At 38.4% G+C, this 26613-nt stretch overlaps 1 protein-coding gene and 1 long non-coding RNA gene across 17 annotated transcripts in view; one reads left to right on the top strand and one right to left on the bottom strand.

The window, feature by feature from the left end:
* rbfox3a (RNA binding fox-1 homolog 3a) overlaps positions 1-26613 on the top strand; it is a 514332-nt gene that overhangs the window by 71826 nt on the left and 415893 nt on the right. For all 16 annotated transcript variants that reach the window (XM_055052121.1, XM_055052124.1, XM_055052118.1 and 13 more), the window contains one exon: positions 7198-7311. The gene's annotated coding sequence lies outside the window, so the exon portion shown is untranslated. The remainder of the gene's footprint in view (positions 1-7197; positions 7312-26613) is intronic.
* LOC129373951 (uncharacterized) lies at positions 22600-23784 on the bottom strand. Its single transcript, XR_008607431.1, has 3 exons — positions 23503-23784; positions 22766-23199; positions 22600-22668 (listed from the first exon to the last, which is right to left on the bottom strand). It is a non-coding gene; the product is annotated as an uncharacterized LOC129373951 (long non-coding RNA).

The following is a 26613-nucleotide window of genomic DNA, read 5'->3' as shown; positions in this document are numbered from 1 at the left end:
CAGGCCGCTTTGCAACCCCTTCGCAGAAGGAACGGCATTATGCATGTTGTGGTGCCACAGCTATTAATGTAATGAGTCAGGCTGTTAATGTGATCCAGACACAAAGGTGTTCTCTCAACCTGAGCCTTTTTTTTCCACCTGCAGACAGGAGACCTCTGCGCCCTACATAACAACGATGTGATGTGTCATCGCTGATTTATTTTGCCCTTGAACCTCCTAGTGATAGCACCTAGTGGGATAGCCTTTAAAAGAAGAGCCCAGAGATGAAATGAATGCTCTGTTCCAAACTACTGAAAGACATGCGCTACAGCTAAAGGCTTTTAGAGGGAGTGCTGTAATCGAAAATGTGCTATATTTCTCCCACATAGCGCCAGCTCTGGGATGGGCTGATCAGATAGCCTGAGATTAATCTGACTTGACCTGTGAGCAGCAGTCACTGGCTTCTGCGTCGCCAGCCAGCAGAGGAATTTGCAATAGATTCCACAAAGATAGAAATCAATTTGAATTCAGCCGAGGCTCCTCGCAGCGATAAGGCGTTGCCACACCTACATGCGGACGCTCAAATTTCATAATGAATAGATAAGGATTAATGTAATTTCAAACTGTCACCTCCTGCCAGACAGGATGTCATGAACGGCTTATCGTCGTGGCCTGATTTTTATTTACATCCAGCAGCATAAACAGCCCAGTTTATTCAGGTCCTCTCCATAAGCATGGCTCCATGGTAACTATCCTCAGTGTTTAAAGGAGCCTTATTAACTCTGGGCAGATCCGCATGTATGTCATGTTTGCCATGTTTATTGTGCATTTTGGTGCACTGCAAAAACACAAAATCTTACCAAGTATTTTTGGTCTAGTTTCTAGTGCAAGTATCTTAATACACTTGATATTCGACAAAACTGACTTACAAGTAACTTTTCAGCAAGAGATGGAAACTTGTTCTAAGCCAATAATTTCTTAATATTGATAAAATATTAGTTTTACCGACAGATTATTTCACTTATAACATGGAAAAAATGTCAGGCTTTAAGGAAAATAACCTCCCAGTAGAACTAGCACATATTAAAGTTTTATTAACTATTATGCTTCTTTGAACAGGTTTTTGTAGGTCTCAGGTTTATTCGAAATATGTTCATCACATTTTTCCTCAAAATCATTAGTGAGTTGTTTTAGGGCTTCTGTCACCAACTTAGCCTTTCTACTCACACATGAAAATGTCTGACGCAATTATACAACCTTACATCTTTGAAAAGCATTGGTAGCGCCTCCTGTGCAACTAACAAGAACACAGCAAGTGGTTTCTGGGTCAAACGTCGACAACAAAACTCTTGTCTTTTCAAACAGCCATTGTACAATGCATGCAGCGGTGAAAGCGGCTTACCAAACATGCTGGAGCTCGGTTTGGGTTGCTTCGTAACGGGCAGAGATCCATTCTGGCTGCTAGGTAATGACTGGGCTTTGCTGTGGCCTCCAGGTGAAGAGCAGCTGCTGATTTATGGCGTTATGTTCTGGAGGTGTTTGAAGCCAGACACCAAAAACATGAACTTATTGCCAAAAACCCCCTGGTGTTTTGTTTTTTGTTTTATTTTAAGCACTTTGGCTGTTTTCAAACCCAAATGGATGTTCAAAAATATGAATTTAGCATAAAACGTCCCATTTCAAACAAGCTTCTACATTCTGGTGAAAAGTTACTTGTAAGTCAGTTTTGTCTTATTTCAAGGGTACTAAGATATTTGAACATAAAACTAGACAAAAGTACTGTTAAGATTTTATTTTTGCAGTGTAATTATAGGTTGAGTGATGAAGACGAGGTCGGTCTTCCAGAGGGGCAGAGCGTTGGTCCAGGTTAATATAGGCGTCCTCCTGGGAGAGATTAGCAGGAGTTAAAGAAGGTAAAGAGGGAGGCATTAAAAATCCATCTGATAATGTCAAATACTTTAAAGCCTATCTTTTATAATCTCATTGTCACGGGCCATTTACAGGTTCTCGGTCCAAAGCTTTATGAAGTTCCCTGAGCAGGCATTAAAAAAAGCCAGAATTCCTTTGAAAGAACATTTCATTTGAGCTGGATTCTGCAGCACCGTCCATAAATAGCCAGCCATCTGTTTCCTGCTTCTGCAGCAGCCAAACACCGAGCAACAAAACATTCTCAAACTGAGTTTTGATCGAGGAACAAAGGGCTGCGCAGCACTGTCACTGAAGCTCCTGTTGGACCAGAACCCAGCCAGGTGTCCGGCTTCTGAAAGCCAGCGCAGGCAGGCGGGAAAGTCTCTGTTTAGAAGGGGAATGCCACTTGTAGTGGAGTGGACCTGTGATCGATTGGGATGTGAAGTGGCTTAGCCGTACCTCTGTGTGTCAATAGCTTCACCCTCTCCCTTCAACCCTGCGATAAAACAGAGGCTCTCGGTACTAAACCTCAGCCAGGTTCACCGCCAAACCTCCCTGCATGCTCATATTTTCATCTCTGGGCGTTATGTTGTTGTTTTTGAAGCTTATTCAGCTGATGACTCGATCCTTGGAGACACTAACAGCTGAAGTGACGACACATTAGGATGCAGACCACAGCCACCTGGATTGAGACGAGGCTTTAATTGGCTTCATATCAGGGTTAGATAGCAATGCTGTTGACATTTGATTAGAGGAAAAAAAATAAAAGAACAAGGTGACTTGATATGGTAGTGATAAGCAAAAATCCCAACCCGATCACATCAATACTCTCCTCAGGAGCACGTAGGTGTCTAACCTTGTAACCAATGACAGTGGTTTTGTTGGCTCACTGGGAGTTTTTCCACAGCTTCGTCATTTATTGCTGTGTGTAGCATCTGTTTTCCTTACAATCATTCCTGTTGCTCTTCAAACCCTGTTGACCTACAGGTCCAGCCGCATAAATACATTTCTGAAGCATTGATGTTGACTATTTCACAGCTTCCCAAATCCCCCCATCAGCTTTTCAAATTAAAGGTCACCTCTAAGCAGCTCTTAATGGCTTTGTGTCTGTTTCCCTGGCAGCTGTGTAGGGTTTTTACAGTCTAAATGGTAAGATTCAACACTCCTAAACTCAGAACATATGTAGGTTTAAATAGGATTTTAAGACAGAATATCACAACTTCTGACAGACAATAACCTTTTCAAATATTAGTATAGAATAGTAGTTGATCCATATTCAGCCTTTTTCATCTGTTCTGGTTCCAAACTGATTAACTTTAAACACCAATGTTGCAGTTTGTTAACCCAAAAAAAGTTGTTTAACTTTAATGTGAAAAAGTTCTGCTGACTTTGAGGTTTTCTCATTTCAACGACCTCCTTCTAATTCATCTTACTCAAGAAAACTTCTGCCATGAAGAAATGGGTCAGTCTCCATTGTGAAGTTTTACTTATTTTGTTTTTTAGGGGTATGCATCAAACTAAGACAGCATTTAAAAGTAGCAACTCCTAATCTATCTGCAGTTTGTATAATGAGTCCTACTTTGCGTTGTACTTCAGATTGGTAAGTTGTTGTAGTTTTTTTCCCAGGTTTTAAATCCTAGTGTCCTGTTAACTTCATGAGTCTTAATTTTCCACAAAATGTTCTGATGAGTGCTGAAAAATTGGTCAATTAGACAATGTTGTGTATTTCATTTATCTTGACAAAGTGTTCTTAAAACAAAAATATCTGTAAGTGGGATGGATCAGCTCCAAATAAATATTTAGTGAGAAGTAAAAAGGTAAAGATCAGTTTGAAATTATTTAGAATGAAATTTAAAATGCTTTGATACCCAAAGTAAAATGATCAAACTAATCATGACAAAACATTCATTGATTTCCCTCACAAAAAGAGAAGCTTGTTAGCTAATTATGTGCAATGAAGTCTAACTAACTATAATATAGAATGAAAGAAGAAAATGTTGCTTTGCTATCAAGCAGTTATTAAGAGGAAAGAACTAACACAGCGGCTAACTGGGTTAGCACAAGGTAGTTTATGACAGTAATGTGAGTTATGTAATTAAAAAATGCATTAAAGTATTTCATTTCCCTTTCAATGTTATCATTTTTATGTACTTTTGTTATTCTCTTACCGTTTTGTTTTCTTTTTTTATGTAAATTTTGGACTTTGAGTCTGTGCAATAAATATATCTATTTTATTTTGAAAAACCGGAAATGCGCCACTCGCTTCTGTTTTCTGTGCTCTGTCCTCCCTCAGTGCTGTCTGCTTTTCCTGCATATTCATTTTTAGAAAATCAGATGGCAGTTATCCTTTTTCCCTAACCGACCGGCAAAGTTTGACGTATTCCAGCTCCTTTATTTGAAACTAGGCTAGTAACTAAAACCTGAACAACTAAACAATTATACTTTTACAATGTATTAATCATTAAGATCCCTGGTTTCAATCACGAACAAAAGAATAAAAAACAAGTGATAAGCACTCAGAAAAATAAGCAAAATAAATACATTTATTTTTTTCCTGAGAGTCATTGCTAGACTCTTTGCATAATATAATATGCACAGAAGTGAATTTTTGTGAACTGTAAAAATATTTGGGCACCAACATAATTTTGTGTTTCACTGTTTACCACAAAAACTTGATTTTAAGTCCCATCTCTCAGCTTTTAATTAGTAAAATGTTTTGTGCTCCGTGGTCCTTGAGCCCCTTCCTGCTCTGCATGTTTTACATGTTTTCCTGCTTCGACACACCTAATTCAAATAAATGGGTCATCTCTTGGGCTTTTAATCAGGCTCTGCAGAAGTCTGATAATGATCCATTCATTTGAATCAGGTCTGCTGGAGAGGAGAAACATGCAAAATATGCAGTGTGGGAGGTCAGGATTCAGAAATGCCGGATTAAAGGGAAACATCCAAATTTTATATGTAGAATCATGTTTTGTGCTGTAAATTCTGATTCTGCTGTGAAAATTATTCTGCCCGGTGTAACCTCTGCCATGCTATATATATATATATATATTTGATCCCGGTTCACAAGTGACACCATGTAACAATAAAGAGTCACTTAACAGGGATTGGCTGTAATTTGGTCATTTTCAATTAGAGGTTTACTCATTTTGGTTTTCAGCAGTTTTTTCCCCCCGTTAATGCTAAATAAGGCTAAATACAAAGGCATTCCACATTGTTCAGGTTTATTATTTTAAATATTTTTCAAAAATCATCCATCTGCTTCCCTGAAATCCAAAATTAAGAGGTGTGAACACTTTTGGAAGCCTCTAATCATTCGGCAGTCTTTACTGGTGTAGTTTTCTTGTCCCAGCTATAATTCAGTCGTTTAATTGTTAGTGACATGGCGACTATTAAAAACTAGAAACAAGATGCATGAGGCTGTTCAGGAGGTCTGTGTTCTGTGGAGGGGAATAAAGCCCTTTAGTAGGAACTAGAGGCTGTGTAACATTGAAAACTTTTGCATGCCCAAAACTTAAATACTGCACTAAAGGAAAGAAAAGAAACAAAAAATCTCTTTATGAGCTCTTTAAATTTTTAAATTATGCAAAACAGCAGGTGCTTGGATTTACTGGGCAGAGCCAATGAACGATCCAGGGGCTTTTTTTCTGTAAAATTAGCAATAAACTGGCTCCCTTAGAATCCAAAACAGAAGGAAAGTGGGTTTTTAATAAGGGTGGTGCACCAGGCCATCATAACACTTAACATGTTTTTGTGTGAAAAAGGCAAACACTGCAGGAAGCTTTAATTTTATGAACAAATGTTTGTTGGTTATTTCTCAAACATCAACCATGTTGAATTTGTTCCTTGCTTTAGTTCAAAGAGCGCTTTTCTTATTGGGAAATATTCCCAACGCAGCTCGCTGTGAGTTTAACGCTACATGTTAATTACAGGTGTGTTGACATCGTGTCTCTTTGTGCGAACTTATCTTGGTGCCCCACAGCTCCCTCCAGTCCCACCCGAACGCCACTCTGTCTTCAGCAAAGAGCATATTAGTCTCCATGGAAACCCATTATTACCAATACTTCATTGGAGCCAAATGACCCTGCGCCGTTACTTAGCTTCTCGCTGCTTTGTGTGGACGTGTTTTCTTTTGGAGATTAAACGTTCCAAGGCAAATTGAGGTGTTGCTGGTTTTTATCGCCTGGATATTGAATAAGCATATGCAGGGAAATACCAGAACGAGGAACAGCAACACTCAGAATAAAAGCAGATTGATGTGTCCTTGCGCTTCTTGGGGGCCAGGGGATCACGAGAAGTATAATGCCAGAGGAACTGCACAATTTTATCAGGTGGAAGCAGCGTGTGGAAGTTAGTGCTACAAGTAATTGGCTGTTAGGTGATATTTTACAAAAAGAATAATCCTGGGTCTGTAGTACAACGTGTCATAAAGCAAAATGTTTCTTGAAATTAGTTATCAGACATTGAACGTGCAAATTGTTCAAACACACAGTTTCAGCTGTGCCTCTTTCTTCTTCTGCATTTTTCTTGAATTTATGTCAAATAAATCTAATTTATTCCACAATTAGCGTTTGCATTGAGGTGTCACCAACAAAATATTCTGGAGCTAGATGATAAATTATTCCAGAAGTTATTGTGATATATAATAATATTGTTGTTTTGACACAATTTTAAAGTAATATAACGGTAATGACATAATATTACAAGAAGATTTAACGTGGGAACAGGAAAACATTTTAAATAACCAAACTAAGCAAATAAATGATGAAGTCTTTGTAAAAAAGGTGTAGTTGAAACCAAAAAAATGAAGACTTTAGTCATCCAGAAGAATGAGAAACAATAAATTATAGAAATGGAAATTATTGAGCTTGTTTTAATTTATCAGCATGACCTGTAAAACAACGAACCGCCGGCACCAAACTGCAGCAGACCTGAAGAAAATCCAGTGTCCCGTTTGTTGCTACTTGACCCTTTAGCATGAATATTAATGTTGGGTTTCAACTTGAAGCTTCAATTCATGGTCAAAAGTAATTAAATGTTGAATAGCGGTAAAGTTTAGATCCAGTTATGTCGATTTTATAGTCCTCTGTGCATAATTTATTGTTGGTAAAATGAAATACTTCAAAATTGACTCCCTTCATCACCTGTTGTCTTTACAGGGGGGATTCTAACCTTCTTTCCCCCCAATAATCCCGACTATAACCACGCTCGCCTTCCTGTTGCTTTTACAAGCCTGTTGTATTGAAGAATATTTGTTTTGCGGTTCCTTATGGAATATTTACGCTCTTTTCTTTCCCAAAATGTCTGCAGATAATTGCTTGGAAAGAATCACCCAGGAAGGTCAGCCAAGTCTCCCGCTGTAGGTGCCAAAGTGAGATCTCCAGGACTACAATTACTCTGGCTGCAGAGCAAAGTGAATGACAGGTAGGAAATAATTCATATGAATCACCTGCTGTATTATGAATAGCCACCTGCCGAGAGGACATATCGCGGTCAGTTATCCGCAGAATTGCTTCTCAATTGCCCTTTTTTGTCATTTGTTGGTAATTGCCTTATTCTCTTGATAATATGATGAAATTAACCTCGGAACATTCTCTCCTTATGACATTTATGAGACAAGGTTGAAGTTGACGTCGTGGCAGTCACGAAATTATATTTAGATTATTGGACTCTGATGCCGCTTGGCTTCTTGTTTGATGTCGACACTTTAGATTGGTTCTCCTCGCTGCCACTCACAAGTCACACTCTCCATCTTAACAAAACATACAACATTCAAGCCGAACGAAGGACATCCTTTGAAGAAACTCGGGATCACTCGCATGCATTTTCTATTTGGGGTACATCTGACCTTGTAGTGAACAGACATAAAAGGCTGTCAGTCAAACCATCACGCCGTCTTTGTTTCCTTGTGATTGTCATTCTCTAGAGGAGTCGAGCAGTTACAGACTTAAATCTAGCGATTCTGTGCTCCTGGCAAAATGCTTGTCTGTCCTTCTTTCTACCAAACTCAGCAACTGCCTCAGGGTAAGGTGGAAAGAAGGTGAAAACAAAAAAAAAAAGGAAAAAGTTGGGGAATGTACTCAAGGCTAGCAGATTTTTGAATAGTTCAGTTTTTTTTTTCTGCATCAGTTTGATGTAACATGCTGACCTTCAAAAGATTTTCCTGTCCAACTTGTAACAATGAATGTTTGCAGTTTAGAGTCAAATGGAGAGTAAATATCTGGGTTTCTCTGAGAACCCATGAACTGGAATGATACTGTCGCTTCCAAGCAACATGGCTTCTCTTTAAAAATAAAAAATAAAAAAAAAACAGATGGCAAAGTCAACTCTGCAGAGAGGCTCTTCAAGTTTTAAAGAAAGGAGACATGTTCAGGTACGCAGCGATCACACATCTTTAAACTCCCTGGAAAAGTTCAGTTTTGGACTCCAGGAAGTGAGGTGGCTTTTGTTCAGGCTGTGGATGAAAGTGGAACAGATTTTTATCTTTTTGGGTTGGTCATGGTGTCTCGCATGCTTTTTCTGAATCTGACAGTCTTCTAGCCCTGGGTGTTAAAAGGAATCTGGTCTTTTATATGGACCCGTTTCAGCCTGACGTCACGCGTCTTCCTGCTGGAGAGCAAAAAGCTGCTCTCTAATGATGATTACCACTGGTGTTAGCTAAGCTCTTATTACATGCACTAAATCTTAAATGGACAACTGCAATAAAAGAAAAAGGCATGAAGTGCTTTGCTACTGATTGTCAACTTTACAACCAGATAATAAGGTCAGGAAAAGTTTTCTTAACAAGAAATTTAGCCAGGAAGATGATAACCTTAACATGTAGATGTGGTGTGGAATTTGGTGTTTTTTGGTTCAGTTACAAAATATAGAGAGATGATCAACACACCAGTGACAGATCATCAGTGGAGCAGGCGTTTAAATGAGCTAATCTAACACTGCTTTGGTAGCCTAGCTAAAGCAGCGGTCGCGTACAGCGATCTCTTATTAATGATCGCTGGTGATGCAGCTGAGAAATTGAGGTGTTTAAAGCAGTAGTGCCTTTTGGATTTAATTTTACAGATACCTGCTGTTGGTTTTGCTTTAAGCAACATCAGTTTCAAACAGTGGAGAATCTTCAGGTCCTCTTTCAAACTTTTACCAGAACAGTGGAGAAATGATCCAGAACTGTCTGGTTTCAAGTGAAAATGAGATCCTAACGGTAAAATTAACGTGTGGAATATAGGAGGCATAAAAGAAATATCTGTAATATTAACGTTTTTAACTGAGTTGGATCCTTTATTAGGAGTGCTACATGTGTAATATATGCAAACATAAATTACAATAATTAGTCCAATAATGTACATTTTCACACTTTTCCCACAAGTCATTATAGTCTCATTAGCTAATGTTACTCCCTCTACAAACCGTTGTCCATTTTGTTGATTACATTAATTTTTAGGTACATTTATACAAGCGCTCTCTTGCTAATTATATAAGGAAGCAGCTGTTCTAATTTAACAATATTACTATTTTTATAATAGGTTGATATATGTAAGGCATTTTACCTCTACTCTGCTTATCACAGCTTTGCTTTCAATGCTAAATTATTTTCCACAGTTGCAGATTTTCTTTATGCCACTGTGATCAAAATGGAGAACTTCTGGTAGCTCTAGAAATGTTTGTTTCAATGGATACTTACATTTAAATCATTTATTTAATTCATGAAGGTAATGCATTTACAGATCATTATTAACCAGTTAAATCCCAATTTGTTTCCTGCAAAATAAGTGCATGGATTTCAACCTTTGGACCTCCCTAACACAAGATATGAATCAATTATTATATTCTGTTGGTTATCTTAGTGAAAATGTAGGTTTTATACTCTGAAACAATTGTTGCCGACGGGAAACTGCATAATCTGAATTACACAAATCTGGCCTATTTATACATAAAAGAAATCATGACATGCATAACTTATTAGAACACAGAATGGTTTCTAGAGTGTTCAGAAATATTTTAGAAACATAAAATTTAATGCCACATCCTGCAGATGTCATCATTTCAATGTGCCAAGTGACATTTGACCTCATTTTATTATTTCATCAATTCGGTAAAATTCTTTTACCAGAGTCTGATTAGTGATCACAATAGTAAAGTAAGTTTTTTTCCCCTGTGCATTAGAAATAGGGCTACGTGACTTCAAGAAAATAATGCAATATTAACTTTGATTAACCCACATTTTCCTGACTTTTCCTTCCTTACCATGTCCCCTCCAGACTCTTTGATCTCAGCCATTAAGGACGGTTGGCAGAACGCATCATTGATATGCAGAGCGTGAATACAGGACACGTAAAATATGCTTTGCTGCCAATTACTGCATCCAAACAGTCCATTGCATACATTGATATTGCGATTCAAAATAGGACTCAGCTCTAATTAAATGTTTTAAAACAAAGAATTCCCATTTGGAGTCCATAACTGCATCATGAAACAGCTGATGCAATGTTTTGATTCATAAAAGGGAATAAGCTTTTGATTCCTTTTATTTTCTCTTAGGAATGGCATGTTTTATTCTTCCTACATATGAAAAAATATAGATCTGCAGAAACAATTTCTGATCGTTGCCTTGCCAGATATAAGCTCTTAACGTTGATTAAAAAGCCTTGTTGTTGCTCTTTACTGGCGAGGGATGCTTTTCATTTCTACACATTGATTAGATGGTTGGAAACATCTGTTTGGATGAAGCAAGCAAGTGTTTTTCTTCGATAAAATAGAAAAGTGTAATCTTTGTCCTTTTGAAACTTGTTTTAAAAATTGGTTTTCATGTTAATATCCCAAAACATGCTGCATTTGTTGCAGTGATCAAGTTAGAAATGATTCTGTTTCTATAGCTACACACAAATGCATGTTAATTAAAGTCAGGATGTATTGGTTTGTGAAATCCTCATTATGAGAGAAAGATCTGGTATAAAATGATCAAATAACAGTTGGAACACTACCTGCTAAAATCTGCTAAAACAGCTGGAAGAAAATAAGTGTGAAATTAAAGGGTGAAAAGAAGCAAGAGAAGATGGTTCGGTTCTGCTTGTTCTTCCAGGTGCCCAGAAAGTAAAAATACATTTAATAAGTTTGGCGCCTTTTTAAAAATGGGCTTATAATTAGAATGTGACCAGTAAGGTTTCCAACGGTGAGAAAAAGGAAGAAGTTTAAAGTTTCTTTGAACATTAAAAGTTGGCAGAAGGAATGTGGGTCTTTTATTTTTCTTAGAGAAGGACTTCATATTCAGACTTGCAGTAATAAGTCGTTTATTTTTCGGCTTCTTTTAGACACGTTGGAGTCATTTCCAAGCCAAATCTCAAAGCTTTGGGTCTCGAGTCTTTCAGCCAAAGTCTAATCTGATGGCAAAATCCATAAATGCTGAACTCAAAATAGGTGTAGGATCACTGCATATTGAACTGTACTCACCTAATTCATGTGTTTTTGAGCTATTTAATATTTATGAAGTGAAAAAAGAACAGGTCATGCATCAAATTAATGGCATTTATGCACTTGATTGCAGTAAGAAGACTTAATAGTTTAATAAAATCACGTTTGTGGAACGAAATAGAGGTGCAAAGATAAATGTATTCTATAGAGAAAAAACAATTCCTAGTCCTGGGATTTCTGAATAAATTGAAAAATCCATCGTCCACTGGATATATCTTGAATAATTCTTTAGTGTTTTTTTTTATTTAAGAAAAAAACCTTGTGGCTAAGCTAACCTAATGCTGGACAAAGCTAACCTAAAAATGGACAAACCTATTTTTGTTTAAATATAAATTGTAATTTAAACAGTATGGAACCTTCTAGGATTGTTTTAAATAGATATTTGTTTACACTGTCTGTTCCTCTCGTCAGTCTCATAATTTGGGCAGAATCTGTTGACCGTTTGATTAGAAAAATTGGTTTTTGAAATGAATGGGCTCGCCAGACACTGGAAGATGCACATCTCTATTTATGGAGTAATTGAAGTTTTGTGGTGTGTAGTCATCCAACACTTTAAAAGAAGAACAGTTGATAGATCATTTAAAAACCCTTTTACACTCCTGCAGTACAAAATTTGACCAGAGCTTTTATCATTTTATTTTTATTTTATTGATGCATCTATGCTCTTGCAAATAACCTATTTATTAAATGAAATAAAACAAATACATGACCTAATAGTAGAAATATTCTGCTAAACTGGAAACTTTAATCCTCAGTGTTGTAGTTTAATCAAAGCCACTTGTTATGTGGACGCAGCAGAAGGCGACATGTTTGTCGGCTGCCACACCCTATGCATTTCCATTTTCAATTATACATGTCTGCAGTTGGAAATTAACACGGGGGAACGTCATAAAATGCTTGATAACGGAGCTAATGCAATTACATTGGAGTGATTAAAAAAGGTTGAATAGGTGATCTATTACATTGATCTTAAATGCATTCAGATTTAATTTAATTTAGCAGTACTATAATGCTGTAGTTAAAATATGTCCTATTAGTGTTTGGAGCCTGTATGTATAACGATTAATTACTGAATAATTGTTCATGCATTTCAACACTGGCAAGCTCTGAAGGGTGATTTATTTTCTTCAGTGGCTGTACAGAGATAGGGCTTAATTACAGTGGATAGCCTTATCTCCCCTCTCTAATCCGCTCTTTGGAGTCTCTGCGTTCACGCCATCTAGTCGTCGATATCATCACACTGTTGGCAGAGCCAGACGCAGAAAGCAATCCCCAATTTCTCTGTCACATTAAGGCTTATTCATGAAGTCTTCACCGTGAACCTGACTTAAGAACTCCAAAGTGGGAGGAAAGAGGAGCCGCCGAGTGCTGGAAACCTCTCTGCTCGCTCTGACAGCCCGAGGTCAGCCGGCCTGGCACATTACCCACTTGTGCTGTTTTTGTCAGCTGGATGGACTGAAAAATGTGTGGTCAAATCTGATCAGATAACGGGCTGAGCTCCTTGCCAGGAGCAATTTGTTGCAGATATTCTCGTGCTAATGTTGGCAATTTGACTGTTTACCTCCTCATGGGCAGGTTACAGAACCGCATACCTCTGCAGCTCACCGCGGCGTTGACCAAATGCTCGCAAGATAAGCCGCTATTAACACGGAGTCCGTGGACATAAATGTCTTTTTTGACATTTAGCTGATCGCTGGTTTTGCTTGATGATTCAACAGCCATGGCAGATCTTTATCAGGGAGACGGAGAGTTTAATTATTGCTGCTCGATGGATCATTTCCATCACGCTAACGATTGCATATATTAATACGACTTTGGATAAATAAGTTGGCTGCATAAGCATGCAACGTTTTAAAGGTGGGATCTTATCTGAGAAACACCACCTTCATAATAAGCAGCAGTACATTCAATGTTATGGATTTATGACGTAATATGTTCCAGATTTAATGTTGTAAACATGTTCAGGGTGTTGCAAGACAGACTGGCGCTAGAATTTATTCCTGAATTTGTTTAAATAAATATTTGCTTAATGAAGTTTTATATCGAAATTAGCCTCGACTTGGCAGCACCAAACAAATATTTAATATTTTATATTATCGACACTACAGAAGAAATAACTGAATCAACTACATTTCTAAAACATTACAAAATGAATTACTTTCTCCTTCTTAATGGCAATAGTTAATATCTATTTTTTAAATTAATTCAGAAAACAGTTTACCTTTTCAGGGTTTTCCTTCCACCCTGCTGGTAGAAAAACACGACGATTTTTCATTTCTGCTGCCAAAGCAAAAACTCCAGCATTAAAAAATAAAAAGTTTCTGCATTGCAACTTTTCGCTGAAGACGAGGAAAGAGAGACTTTTGTCATCTCTATACAGACAGGCTGCCAAAAGAAGTTCAAGGAGCCTGCTGACAATCTCCAGTCTGAGTTTATGTTTAAAATCAGATAAAAAATGAGATAAAAATTTAAATGGATGAAAATACTGATAGTAGGTAATAATAAACAGTCAGATATAAAAGAACAAGCAGTTTGGTTGAATGGTTAAAATATGTATTGACTGTACAGCAATGAGTCACACTGTTTATAAACCCTGCTTTAATCACTGGTTAATGGTCAGTAATGCCATTTAAAGTTCACAAACCTCAGGTAGTTTAAAAAAGCATATCGGATCGTTAGAGCGGAATAATTAGGATATTATTTTATAGGAATAAAAACTTGCCCTCCATAGGAATGCTGATTACTACAGGTGCAGAATCAAACATTGACGGAAGAAGAAATGGTTCATATTTTAAGAATATGATGGAATGACATCTCAACTAACCCAACCTTTGGTGGTTTAAACAAAAACTAAGCCATTTAGGTAGCAGCAGGTAAGATCCGGTTGAAAAAACAAAAGTCATTCTAAAAGATATTCTGAAAATGTTTCCCTCTTGAGCACGTTCTGTTGGGTAAATACAACCATAATGAATCACAGCAGCTGAAAATGTAACGAATGTTGCAACTCTGGTCCCCTATCAAAGCAAGTCTGCCTACCACTCTATCGGGGTGAAAACACGCCAAGATGTGCCGAAACGGCCCCAGTCTGCAGGGACACCTCCCTCTGATTGGCGATGCGAAGGGTCAGGAATTCTCTGCAAAATCCAAACTTTGATGGGTAGCTTTGTAGAAAACCACCAAACAATCCAACAATGAGGAAAGTCAGGACTGGGACAATCCTTCCCAGTGTCCTTGTTTACTGGAGTATCGAAGGCAGAGCAGGAAACGCTCAATATGCTGATATTCAGGCAGCTGACAGCAGAGCCTGCATGTTCTCCAGTTCATTTTATTGGCTGAGTGAACTGCTGTTTGTCAGGCTGGCAGACATTACACCATGTGAACAGTTTTGGCGTCCTAAATGTCGACGTATGCAAGCGAAGAGAGAAATGTCAAACCGAATGCAGCGACAAATTCATTCTGAAATCGCCTCTCGGGCTCATTGACGGCTCTACCTGAAAGCGACACAACTTCCAGCGTAAAGAGACAAGTAAGCCAACTAATTAGAGCGGAGATCCAACACAAATGTTTAATGAAGAGATAATATATTACCACACAGTCCTGGAATAATAAGACTACTTTGTCATTTGTCTTTTTGTCTTGAGTGACATTTTTTCTTCCTTCTTGCACTTTAAAAGTATCGACTCGCTTATAGAAGTTTCAGCCTAAGTTTTAATAAGTTTTCTTTTTACTTGCTATTCCTTGCATGCATTAATGATGAAGTACTCTTGGTTTTCATTTAGTTATAGAAGATTAATCCATTTTAAGGCACATTAAGCTCATTTACTGCCCTTGGCTTCCCTGCATCCACTGAAGATTATTCTATTAAGCTACCAAGGCAATATTTGTTTTCTATTTTTTATTATGTAATAAATTAAAGAAAACACAAGGATCACATTTTTGTTTTACACATTTAAAATCTTACATCTTTCTTAAACCTCAGTAATAAATGAAAGCTAAAACAAAACCCAATTTAGGCATTTATTCAAAATTTATAAAAAAGTATGGACATCATTAAAAGCAATCGTTAAATGCATTTTTAAAGGGTATGATGTGACATTTTGTCCTTTTTAAAAATGAGAATTAAAAATGGTAATTGTTCCAGTAATGGAATATATAATGTCCATGAATCTGGGTCCATTTATTACAATAGTTATAAATGGTTCTTTGACTGTGATTGGTATCCACATTTAAAGAGTGGAAAAGTAATCTACAAGACGATTTACCCCCAAAAAGTAATTAATAAAATGTAATTTTATATTATAGAAAGCTTGTTTAAAGGGAATGGAAATCCTCTCATGCTACTGGTAGTTAGATTAACCAAAAGCTTTATGATTTTCTGAATAAGAATGAATTAGGCATAAATGTTTTTTTTCTCATCTTTTATGGAATTCCTTTAAAATACTTAATTTCTTGCTTTTTGAGATTTTTTTTAGTCAACTTTATGTTCTAAAACAGGTTGTATTGAGAGGATTTCTTATCCTGCTTGTTGGGTCAGAGCAGGGTGCGAACAAAACATGTGGATCAATCACAATTAGTTCCTACCTTGACACCAGGGCGGAGTTTACTTTCACCAGGTTGGCTTGGTAAGTTCGTCTCGTAATGATTCAAAACCCATATTTTGTATTTTATTTGTAGTGCATCTTACTTATTTGGATTTGGATACACACCTTGACTGCATACGAAGGAAGAATTCATTAATTTGATTTAGGTGTGAATATTGACAAAATTTTGTCGATATTCCTCATGTCGAAAAAGCACAATTTCACAAATAATAAACACATATAAAATTACATGTGAGTAAGTTTGTTCATGTGATGATTAAAAAACAGACTGCGACATCATCCTCTTACCACTTCCTGTCGTCCTCTCTGTTGTTTCTGCCAGTAGTAACATCCAGTTGTAGATTACGTGTTTAAATTGCAGATTTGCAAAAGACACAAATTTCAATTTGACTTTAAAAATGATCCATTAAGTGCATTTATTTTCATAATTCAAATTTGTACAATTTTGCAGAATAGATGCCGCCACTGATGATTCTTGCTGAAGTTTATCATCAGGTTTATTGAACCCATCCTCGATGTTTGGAACATTTTCACTCTACTCCCACTCTAATTACAGGTTTTTTTCCCCCGTTTTACCTTTTTCTTCCCCAAAACACAATCAATATTCAAAATCCATCTGCTGATTTCCTTCTAACTGGATACTATATGCCACCACCTGACATTACAGTGATGGTAATAGCACTGTCAGCTTTGACAATGTGGAGAAAGCAATACCATCATTTCCCATATTCACTTTTGAAAATCTCATTTTGCTTTCATCTCTTCACTAACACAGAGCTGTCAACATGTAATTCAATGAGTGTCACAACTGCTCTTGAACGTTTCCTTCATATCTTCCACCAACTGTGCTCATACTAACCAGACTGACTTAACTTCTGTTGTGTTTAAATCACTTTCGGCCTTTTTCTCCGGTGATTGTTCTAATGCAGTACATCATGTTATCTTTGTGTTTTTATAGGATCTCTGTTTGTGGGCAACATATGATCTGAAGCTGAATGTGCAGCTAATGTAAAAGCCACCTTGATTCAAAGTTGTGAGGCTGCCAGGGTGGAGGAAATTGAAACCAGTCGGTCTTTCAGGCGTTGTAGGAACACTGTCGTCTGCTTCCAAACATAAAAGCCTCTCCATTTGTTCTGTTTGTCCTCCGCAAAGTGGGTTTTCAGCCAAGGTCATTCCATTGTTTGGCTTGAAGTATCTCTTTTATGGATGACTCTTGTGAGAGTCTGTATTTTTCTTATTGTCAACAAATCCCATAAAAAGTCCAATAACTATCAAACATTTTCTGTGTGCTTGGATATTTCTTTCCTCCCTCAGAGTTTTAGTTCTGTCCAAAAATGTCAAATGTTAAAGTGAAAATCAAACCTATTTAGCTTTTGAATCAAATTGTTTTTCATTATTGTCCAGAAATAATTATTATTATCAAGGAATATTAAATATATTCCAACTAATTTTCTGCTAACTGTGCAGGTATTTTGTCCCAGTTTAAAGTTTTCTTACATATGAAACCTCAGAAATACTGATTCACCTCAGACCTTTGTCGTTGCTTTTTTGTAAGTTAAATCTTCAGGATTTTTTGCCGTACAAACTTTTTCGCCAATTTCCTCTGACATAAAAAAATGCTGCCATTCTGCCCTGCATGTTTTGAAGAAATATGTCAAATCTTAGTCCAAATGGGCTCAGAAAAGCTATAAAGATTTATTCTGCACCAGTAGGTGGCGTTGGTGTCAACAAACTAGAATAAATGGGTCCAACGTTACTACCATCTGAATGATGTTTCAGTTCTCTTTCGACGTATCTCACTCATGTTTCACGTCTTTCCAGTCATCTCTGTGGACAAAGGGTTTAAACTGTGGCAAATGTTCATGTTTTTGAGAACAATTATGATAAATGAGCTTTAAACCAGATCATTTTAGGGCTAACATGGTTTTACTGCGAAGAGGTTGATGTGTCCTATGTAAGAAAAACTAAAAATCAAAGATGTATAGACCACGTGGTTAATGCAAAACATTTCAGCATTAACATTCAAATGCATTGATTTACAGACTATTCATTAATGTAAATGTCAGTGAGTTAAAACTATTGAACATCCCACAATAATCAAAGTGGTAATGATTTTTAAAAAAAAATCAGTAACATAGTACTAGCTACATTATATGAACTATTAATTATTTTATTGATTAATTGGACATAAAGCTCATATGAAGTGCTTTGGAGTCACACAACAACAGACTATTTACCATTTGTTCCTCGTTTCAGAAATGTATGATTTTTTTTTTTTGTTTTAGATGCATTAATTATTCTCATTTCTGCTTGCTTAGAAATGCAGAATAGATGATTTTCACATGTGCGCATTAAACATTTGTTTTTGTACATAGCCTTTCAAATTGTAGCAGAAACTATGAAGTGAAAACAAACCTAAGATTTTCCAGAGCATGGGAAAATAAAATAAAATAAAGCAATCAGTTCACCTTTTATTCTATAATAAGCATCAGCCTGTCTGTTTCCTCCGTTTCCATGTTTGAATGTTTTTCTCTGGATCTTCCCTGGAGATCCACGGATTCTGTCGAATCATTTCCGAACAAAAGGAAGATCCCTGTTTTCCTGCTGTACTAGTGACAGGAATTATCTGCCGTGGTGCTCCTGGTGTTGTTGGCTCCTCTCACGATAAGACGTGTGAACAGCACTCCAGTTGTTTCCAAGCAGGTCGACACCGCCGTCATTTTCATCAGCACTCTTGTTCAGGTGCTGTTCCTTTGGGCTCGCTGATTTCAGGGCTTATCTTGTTAAGAACCCCCCCTCCCACACACACACACACACACACACACACACACACACACACACACACACACACACACACACACACACACACACACACACACACACGCATTCTCGCTTTGCCACAGATCTCAGCGGCTGTCAGGGACTCTCAGCCCTGCACATTCACCACTATTATTGGTGATTGTGGAATGACACTAATTAAAGTCATTGATGTTTAAAATCAAGCGTCCTGCTTGTTTTGTCACAAAAGCTGGCGGAGCCGGCGAGCCCGTCCCGTCGTGCGGTTATCATGTCATTTGTTTTCGAGCCTGGTGAAGGAACGTGCGCCTGCGAGTCTCTTCATTAAAAACAACACCTTCAGCTCCGCTTGAGATTTTTACATTTCAATTTCAGCTTTCATTTGCAGTTGAAACCCAGAGTCTACGTTTAATTTCAGTTTCTAAGAGAAGAACGACTCTTAATAAGCATCTTCCATGTTTAACTGGCTCTAGTGACTAAATTAATATTTACTTAAATAAAGCTGTAATTGCAGTTGTTTACAAAATGTACACACTATTGAAGCAAAAAAAAAGAAACTTTTAATTTAGCCAAGCAGTTTAAATCTTATTAAAAACAAAAACTACAAAAGCAATTTATTTGTGTCTCTTCTGCTTTTTAATATAAAACCCACTTGTACATCCATTGCTTCTTTGATTTGTCTGCATCGTTGTCTGAAAGTGCAGACAGCGGCGCATGGTCGGTATGACAGATTGCTGCAAATTCAACAAGGGAATGCAAGTAACTTAATGCTATCTGCTTGGTTTCAGAAGAAAAAACTTTCTAACCAAAGTGAATATTAAACTGAACTTGATTCATTGTTCAGTCAGTTGGAACATATGTATGAATGATTTAACTGAATTGACTTTTTACACTTTTGCGTCGGCGACATATATTTAAACTGAATTGAGTTGGACCTGAAACCAAACAGTTTTCTTTCCTTTACTGTAATCTTTAAAGTTTTTTGTGTATTTATTTGAACAATGGCTGAATTAAAAACATTCTCTGCGACACTCATTTGGGTGAAAACCATTAAACAGAGAGCCTTTGTCATCTCCCCAGTGGCCACAGCAGTCCTGCCGACGGGCCAGTCACCTGCTCCCAAGCCCTGCAGCAGCTTCCCTGAACAATCAAGGCTGCTGGTCCAAACACGGAGTCTGTGCTTGAAGCGTCTCTGAATATTTTTCTTACCTTGATTAATAAAAAAAAACACAGTTTCAGATGCAACAAACAAAACTTTTGTGAATACCTTTGACTCAGTTTCTGCAGTTTCTAACTTTTGCTGCACTTTTCCTGATATTTGTATCTGATCTGTGGATAAACCAGCCACCACAGGCCACTGGCCTCCCCTCTGACCTGTCCAGCCTGCAGATTTATAATCAGTAGCCTGTTTGGTCTCATAAGTTTAGAGTAATTTGACAGTGTTGCCAGAGAAGCTGCTGTGTCAAGTATTTTTGGTTTGCAGAGGGAGGACAAGCTGTAACAAGTTTCCACATCTAATCGGGTGCAGGAGGGCACATAATGATCTCTGTTGGGTTGGGATGAGTTTGGCATCAGGAAACTGCACAAGTTTCTGCAAACTAGAGGTTTGATGTTCCCACATATTTGTCTTCATTGCCCTTTTCTGCTTATGATTTTAATAAACAAAAATGGCTCAGAGCTCGTGTCAACAAGTCTTTGTTATATTTTTGCACATAAGTTTTGTTGCAACATTTCTTCCAAGATATTAATTCAAAAGTTCAGAAATAATAAGATGTGACAAACTTTTCTTCTTGGCTCAGAAATTGAGCCTCGGTATCAAGAAAAATACAGTTTTCAAACAAGAATATCGTCGAAATGTATTTCCAGCAAAGAAAAGTTTATGTTTTTGCAACTGTAGTGGACTAAAAATCAGCAAACCAATTTCCGAAATATTTCCTGGAAGCTTTGAGTTAGTAGTTTGAAAAATATAAAACACCTTTTGGTCTGGAAATTAGCTGGAAACGAGCATTGGAGGATTTTAAAGCCCTTAAAGTTGGCCAAATATATTATTTATTTAAAAAGTTTCTAAAGAAACAGGTTTGAAAAAAATGTTTCACGTTGCAGAATTTAGCAATTGTTGTTGACTGTAGTCCAGACTGCCTTTTTAGTTTTTATTGGAGATATAGCTAGCTATAAAAACATAACTGGGCTCACAATGCGATAGTTGGTCCATCTGCTCTAGGTGAATTTTGTCTGGGATAGAAATTCACCTGTCAGTTTCCCACCTTTCCATGGTTCAAGACTGTTTTAAATTATTAAAATGATCACATAATTTGTATGTCTGACTTTTACCCAGAGCTTATTCTCTTCTAAATACTTTCCACTAAAGATTTCTGTCTGCTTTGAACACAAAGAGCAGCAGCATGTCTGTCTTTCTGCATCAGTTACTCTCTTTTAATTTTTTCCTTTCACACAGTTAAATTCTTGAGGTTTCTGTTTTCTTGGCTTCCTTTTTTCTATAACAAAAACCAAGATGCTCAAGTTTTAGTTGTTTTACTTGTATGATTCACAGATTGTCTGTTTTTATTCAATCATTCCCTTAATGTTAACATTTTTGAGTCTTTACTCTCAGATTTTTGAAGGACATTAGGAACAAAGCAAGTGAGTTTTCATTTCAGCATGCATCAATCCCTCTGCAGATCCTAAAATAGGTGCTTTAAACGCATCACTATCATTCTATTTGAGGGATCTTTCCCCTACACATACCATTGTTATTTTCTAATAACCTAAAATTACCACATGACACCACCACTATTATTTATTCCTGCATACTGTTGACCTTAAGTACCTTAAATAAATGTGACTTTTAAGCTCTGCACCACGCTGCTAAAGGTGAAAGGGTTTAGATTTGGAAGTAAGTGCTTTTTAAACCCTAAATGTCAAATGACTGAGCCAGCGGAGCCTGAAAGTCTTTCTTTTTAAAGCTGCATTTATGAAGAGTTTTTATTCTGATTCAAGGTGAAGATCTTATTTCCCTTTTGTTCCATCTTCATCAGATTGCAGATGGAAAACAAAACCAGATCAAGGTAATTAACGGATCATAATGATTTTGGCTGAAAAATGAATGGTGGCTAAAAAGCTGTATTTGACAAGAGCTTGAATGTCGGTTATATTCAGACATTTTACTTTTTTCCAATTAGGTGGCTGAAGAACTGGGCCAGTCTCTGGTCCAGTACTTAACTTGTTTGAATCCAACCTAAAGAACAGAAAAGTTCCTGTTCTTTAAGCGACTTTACATTGGAGCGGACAAAGGTCTCATATGGAGTACCCCAAGGTTCCATCTTTGTCCCCCTCTTGTTTAATATCTATTAGCTCCCGCCAGCACTGATTATAGCAAACAGATTACAATAACAATGCTGATGATCCACAGTGTCATGCATAACTTTCTTAGCCATCAAGCACCGAATAGATGCTGAGAACAAATCAATGTGTGAAGGTGCCATAACTTTCTTCAGATGAGCAGAAACAAAACTGAAGCTCTGTGCTGGCTCTTTGTTGTTCCTCTTTACATGCAGTTATTGCAGCTACGCCTGAACCTTCAGACACACAAAGAGACAATTACAATACAAAGTCGACCTTCTATCACCTGAAGAACATTTCTAGGATTAAGTCAGGGTCACATTCACTTATTTCCTTCATTTACTTCATTATGTTTGTCAAAATCTCTTTTCACTTTGACATTAATGAGTTTTTATTCATTTCTATCATAAAAGCCAAATTTTATTGATCATGATTAATTTGTAAAAGCACTAAAAAGAGTAAACACCCAAAGGGGTGACTCGTTTTCACATGCACTGTATGAGCACCGCTTACCCAGTGAAGGGATTTGTTTATTAGCATTGCTTATTCCCCTTTTCTCCACCCAGTCAGTTCTGACAACCTTCAGATGTCAACAGTGGAGAAATAATGTTTTAGTGAGATTAAAAAAAAAAAAAAACTTTTTCTAATTAAAAGTTATTGTTGAAAAGGAGATTCACCTCTGGCTGTTTTGCTTTAAGAAATAAAATTGGGGTTTTGCTGAGTCTCTGGAATCCCAGCTGATGACCCGTTTCCGGTCAATTCCTCTGGTAGAACGAACCACTGCTGTAAATGCAACAATGAGTGGCCTTTATTCACCTAGCTCTGTTTGGACTGGAGATGTTGCTTCTCCGTTCCTCTGAGGTCAGTCAGCTGTGGCCGTGTACAGACATCTACACAGGATCTCACTTTCTTCTCCTGTTTTTGTCCTGGGCCACCCAAATCTTCGAGGTGGTCAGAGGGTCGGTCATCTCACTTGAGGAGTGAGTGTTGCTCAGCTTGGGACGTCGTGGTTCACTGATTAGATTTAATAGATTTTTCAGCAACAATGGAGCTTGTTTCTGTTGCGAGGCAGCGAGGCAGAGCAGAACAGAGTCCATTACCATTCAGTTTCCTACAGTAAACAAGTAAAAGAAAGTGGAGCTGAAGAAGGCAATATGAAGTGTGTTTATGTGTGTGTGTGTGTGTGTGTGTGTGTGTGTGTGTGTGTGTGTGTGTGTGTGTGTGTGTGTGTGTGTGTGTGTGTGTGTGTGTGTGTGTGTGTGTGTGTGTGTGTGTGTGTGTGTGTGTGTGTGTGTGTGTGTACATATACTCAAACACCAGGAGTTTGAGACCAGAACAAATAAATTGAATTTCCTCTGAAAAGTAAGACGTTTTCTTAAAAGTCTGAATATGTTATTGTGTTTCCAGTTTTTACCTGTCAGAGTTTCTACACTTTAGTCCAAAAGTTGTCTCCATCCATCTGCTTTTCCATCCATCATGTCATTCATCTATCAGCTTGTTCATTCATCTTTTCCATCCATCTACCTGCTTGTTTGTATATCCGTCTGTCCATGTACTTGTTTGAGTGTTCGTCCATCCGTCCCCTTGTTCATTCATTCATCCAATCAGCTGCTTGATTGTCATGCATTCATTGGTGGTCAGACGATGCATGACATCCATCCATCCATCCATCCATCCATCCATCCATCCATCCATCCATCCATCCATCCATCCATCCATCCATCCATCCCATCCATCCATCCATCCATCCATCCATCCATCCATCCATCCATCCATCCATCCATCCATCCATCCATCCATCCATCCATCCATCCATCCATCCATCATCCGTCCGTCCGTCCGTCCGTCCGTCCATCCATCCATCCATCCATCCATCTGAGTTTGTTCATCCATCTGTCCATTCATCCATATGCATGTTTGTACATTACATTAATCTATCCCTTTGTATTTGTCTGTTTATCCATCAATCTGTCCACCATCCATTCGTCCATCCACTTGGCCATCCATCCATGAATTCATCCATTCATCCATTCATTTGTCAGCTTGTCTACTGTTGTTCATCCGTCAGTCATCCATTGTGTGTCCATCCTTCGATCGATCCAGTGTCTTCTCTGTCCTTTATGCGTCAGTCCACCCATCTTCCTCATCTCTTTTAGTGGTTTGACCACAGTAGACACATTTGACATTTTTTCTTTTGCTAAAAATGGACTGAGTTTGATTCTGGAAAAGTTTCATTCAAGATTTGAATTTTGTTTTCTCACTCTGCCACCCTGACTGTTGGTGGACACGTTGTGCAGCTCGTCCACCTTCAGTTTGCCAGGAGGAAACTTCTCCTTCCTCTTAGCAGCTTAGAATGGGTCAAATTACCTCCTTGAAATGACTTTTGGCTCCAAGTCCAAGTTCAGCCCCATTGCCTTTGGGGCGGGGGAAGAATTGACAATTTCTGATTTGTTGCTGCAGTCCTCAGCCTGTTTTTGTCAAAATGTCTTTAAGGGATCCTCAACGCACGTTGCACCTTTTTATTTATGGCCGTTTTAGCATCTGGCTGGCAGCCACAGCCAGACGCACCCCCCACAACGCCCTGCTTAAGATGCAGTGGAGCCTCTATGGGTTAGGAGGGCCAGCTCTATCAATCTGCTCCCTTCCGGCCCCCACGTTCCCCTGTGTGGTTAATCACTGCCACTAATTAGTGCTAATTACTCATTTCTGCCCGGGAGAGCCCCCCTCACTGGCTCACATTGATCTGAAGGTCCCCCGCTGCTCGGCACTCCTCAGGTAAGGGAAGGGAGGGCGCAGGTAAGAGGGGAAGTCTTCCTCAGACTGGTTTGTTCTGGTCTGCTTTTGGCCCGGCTTAATGAGCCAGCACCTTTTGCTCTCACTGTCATTAATTGTCCGCAGCCGTGACTCTGGTTTCCACCGCGTTTCGTTTCTGTTCTCCCAGTAATTTTCCTTTAATAGATTCAATTTGCTTTCATTTGCCTTGTATTGATTTATTTGTCCCGCTTTGTCCCGTCAACCATAGAAACCTATAATTTCTCAGAAAAGTTTGCGAGGGGATACGAAGGAAAAGAAAAAAACTCATTTAATTTGTTAATATTGAGCAAATTATAAAAAAAGAGAGGGATGACAAATGATGTTGATATGAGGTGGAAATGAGGCTTGACTAAAGCTGAACTCATTTCTTTGAAGCTGGTGGCGATATTAGGGGTTTCAGATCAGGTGCAAACAGTGGAGCTTAATGAGAGGCTGAGACAGTCACGTTGCTAAACTCCATTATTTTATCTGACAGATCTTAACCTGTCAAAATTGAAACCTGCTAATGGAAGTGGAGTGCTTCATGTCAACCCTAAATAATTATACAATGACGGCTGATGGGGATGTGGGGAGTAAATTGGTATTTTGCAAATACATTTTAGGCTAAAGGGTAGCGGGTGTGTGTGTGTGTGGGGGGGGGTGTGTGTGTGTGTGTGTGTGTGTGTGTTAAGTAATCTGTTAATTTTCTGGTTTGGTCACATGACCTGCAGACTGACAGACAGACTTTTAAGAAAACTTTCAATGGCGGGTAAAACAGCAGGTCAATAGAGGTGGAACCAAAACCAGCTCTGTCTCAACTGTTTGCTGAAAGATCATGGAAGATGGTGAGGAATGTTTTAATAGAGAGCCTCCATCCTCATGTTTCATCAGTTTGAACCTCTGGGCTGATTAAGGCCTTATTGATCCTCTGGTAACTAAGAACATCGATTAGACGTTATTTATTGACAGTAGAATTATTATTCTTAACCAGACTAAAAGCATTTACCTGTGGAATGCTAAGTGTATGTATTGCTTGGTGCACATATTGTTGATATAGTTCAGGGATTCAAGGGTTTTTGTTGTCATACCACCACCGGCCACCAGGGGCACCCCAGCGTGCCCCAGCCCCAGGCCAGGGTGGCTCCAGGGTGGGACCTCATGTACGGAGAGAACAACCCCTGTTTCCAACGGTCGTATCATCATAAGGGATCTTTGGGCTGCACTTGGTCTGGTCCCTCACCTAGAACCGTCTGCACTGGGCAGCAGAACTCCTGGATCACTGGGACACGCAAACCCCCCACCACGATAAGGTGGCAGCCCATGGAGGGGGTGTGGGTGTGTGCGTGTGTGTGTGTGTGTGTGTTAAGGAAGTTTCTTTTTGGGGGCGATTTGCAGCGACCAACTGACCTGACCTGCATGTTTTAGGAGATGTGGGGGGAACCGGAGCGCCCGGGGAAAACCCACGCAAACACGAGGAGACCATGCAAACTCCACACAGAGGGTCTCTGTGAAGACGCAGCGCTAACCGCTGCGCCACCGTGCTGCCCACGTTTTTTCAATTGGGTGGGGAAGGCTTGGTTAGGCTTGTAAGGGTGTGTGTGTGTGTGTGTCTGTGTGTGTGTGTGTGTTAAGTAATCTGTTAATTTTGTGGGAGAGAGAGAAAGAAAATTGATTTTTTTTGGGTCCATTTGTGAGATAAAGTCAATGTTTCAGTTTTTAGGGTCTAATTAAA

This window comes from Poeciliopsis prolifica, unplaced genomic scaffold (assembly GCF_027474105.1).
Source record: "Poeciliopsis prolifica strain line A6 unplaced genomic scaffold, Auburn_PproV2 SCAFFOLD034, whole genome shotgun sequence".
Taxonomy (NCBI): Eukaryota; Metazoa; Chordata; class Actinopteri; order Cyprinodontiformes; family Poeciliidae; genus Poeciliopsis; species Poeciliopsis prolifica.
The sequence above is the reverse complement of the archived record's forward strand: the minus strand, read 5'-3'. Positions and strand labels throughout refer to the sequence as shown.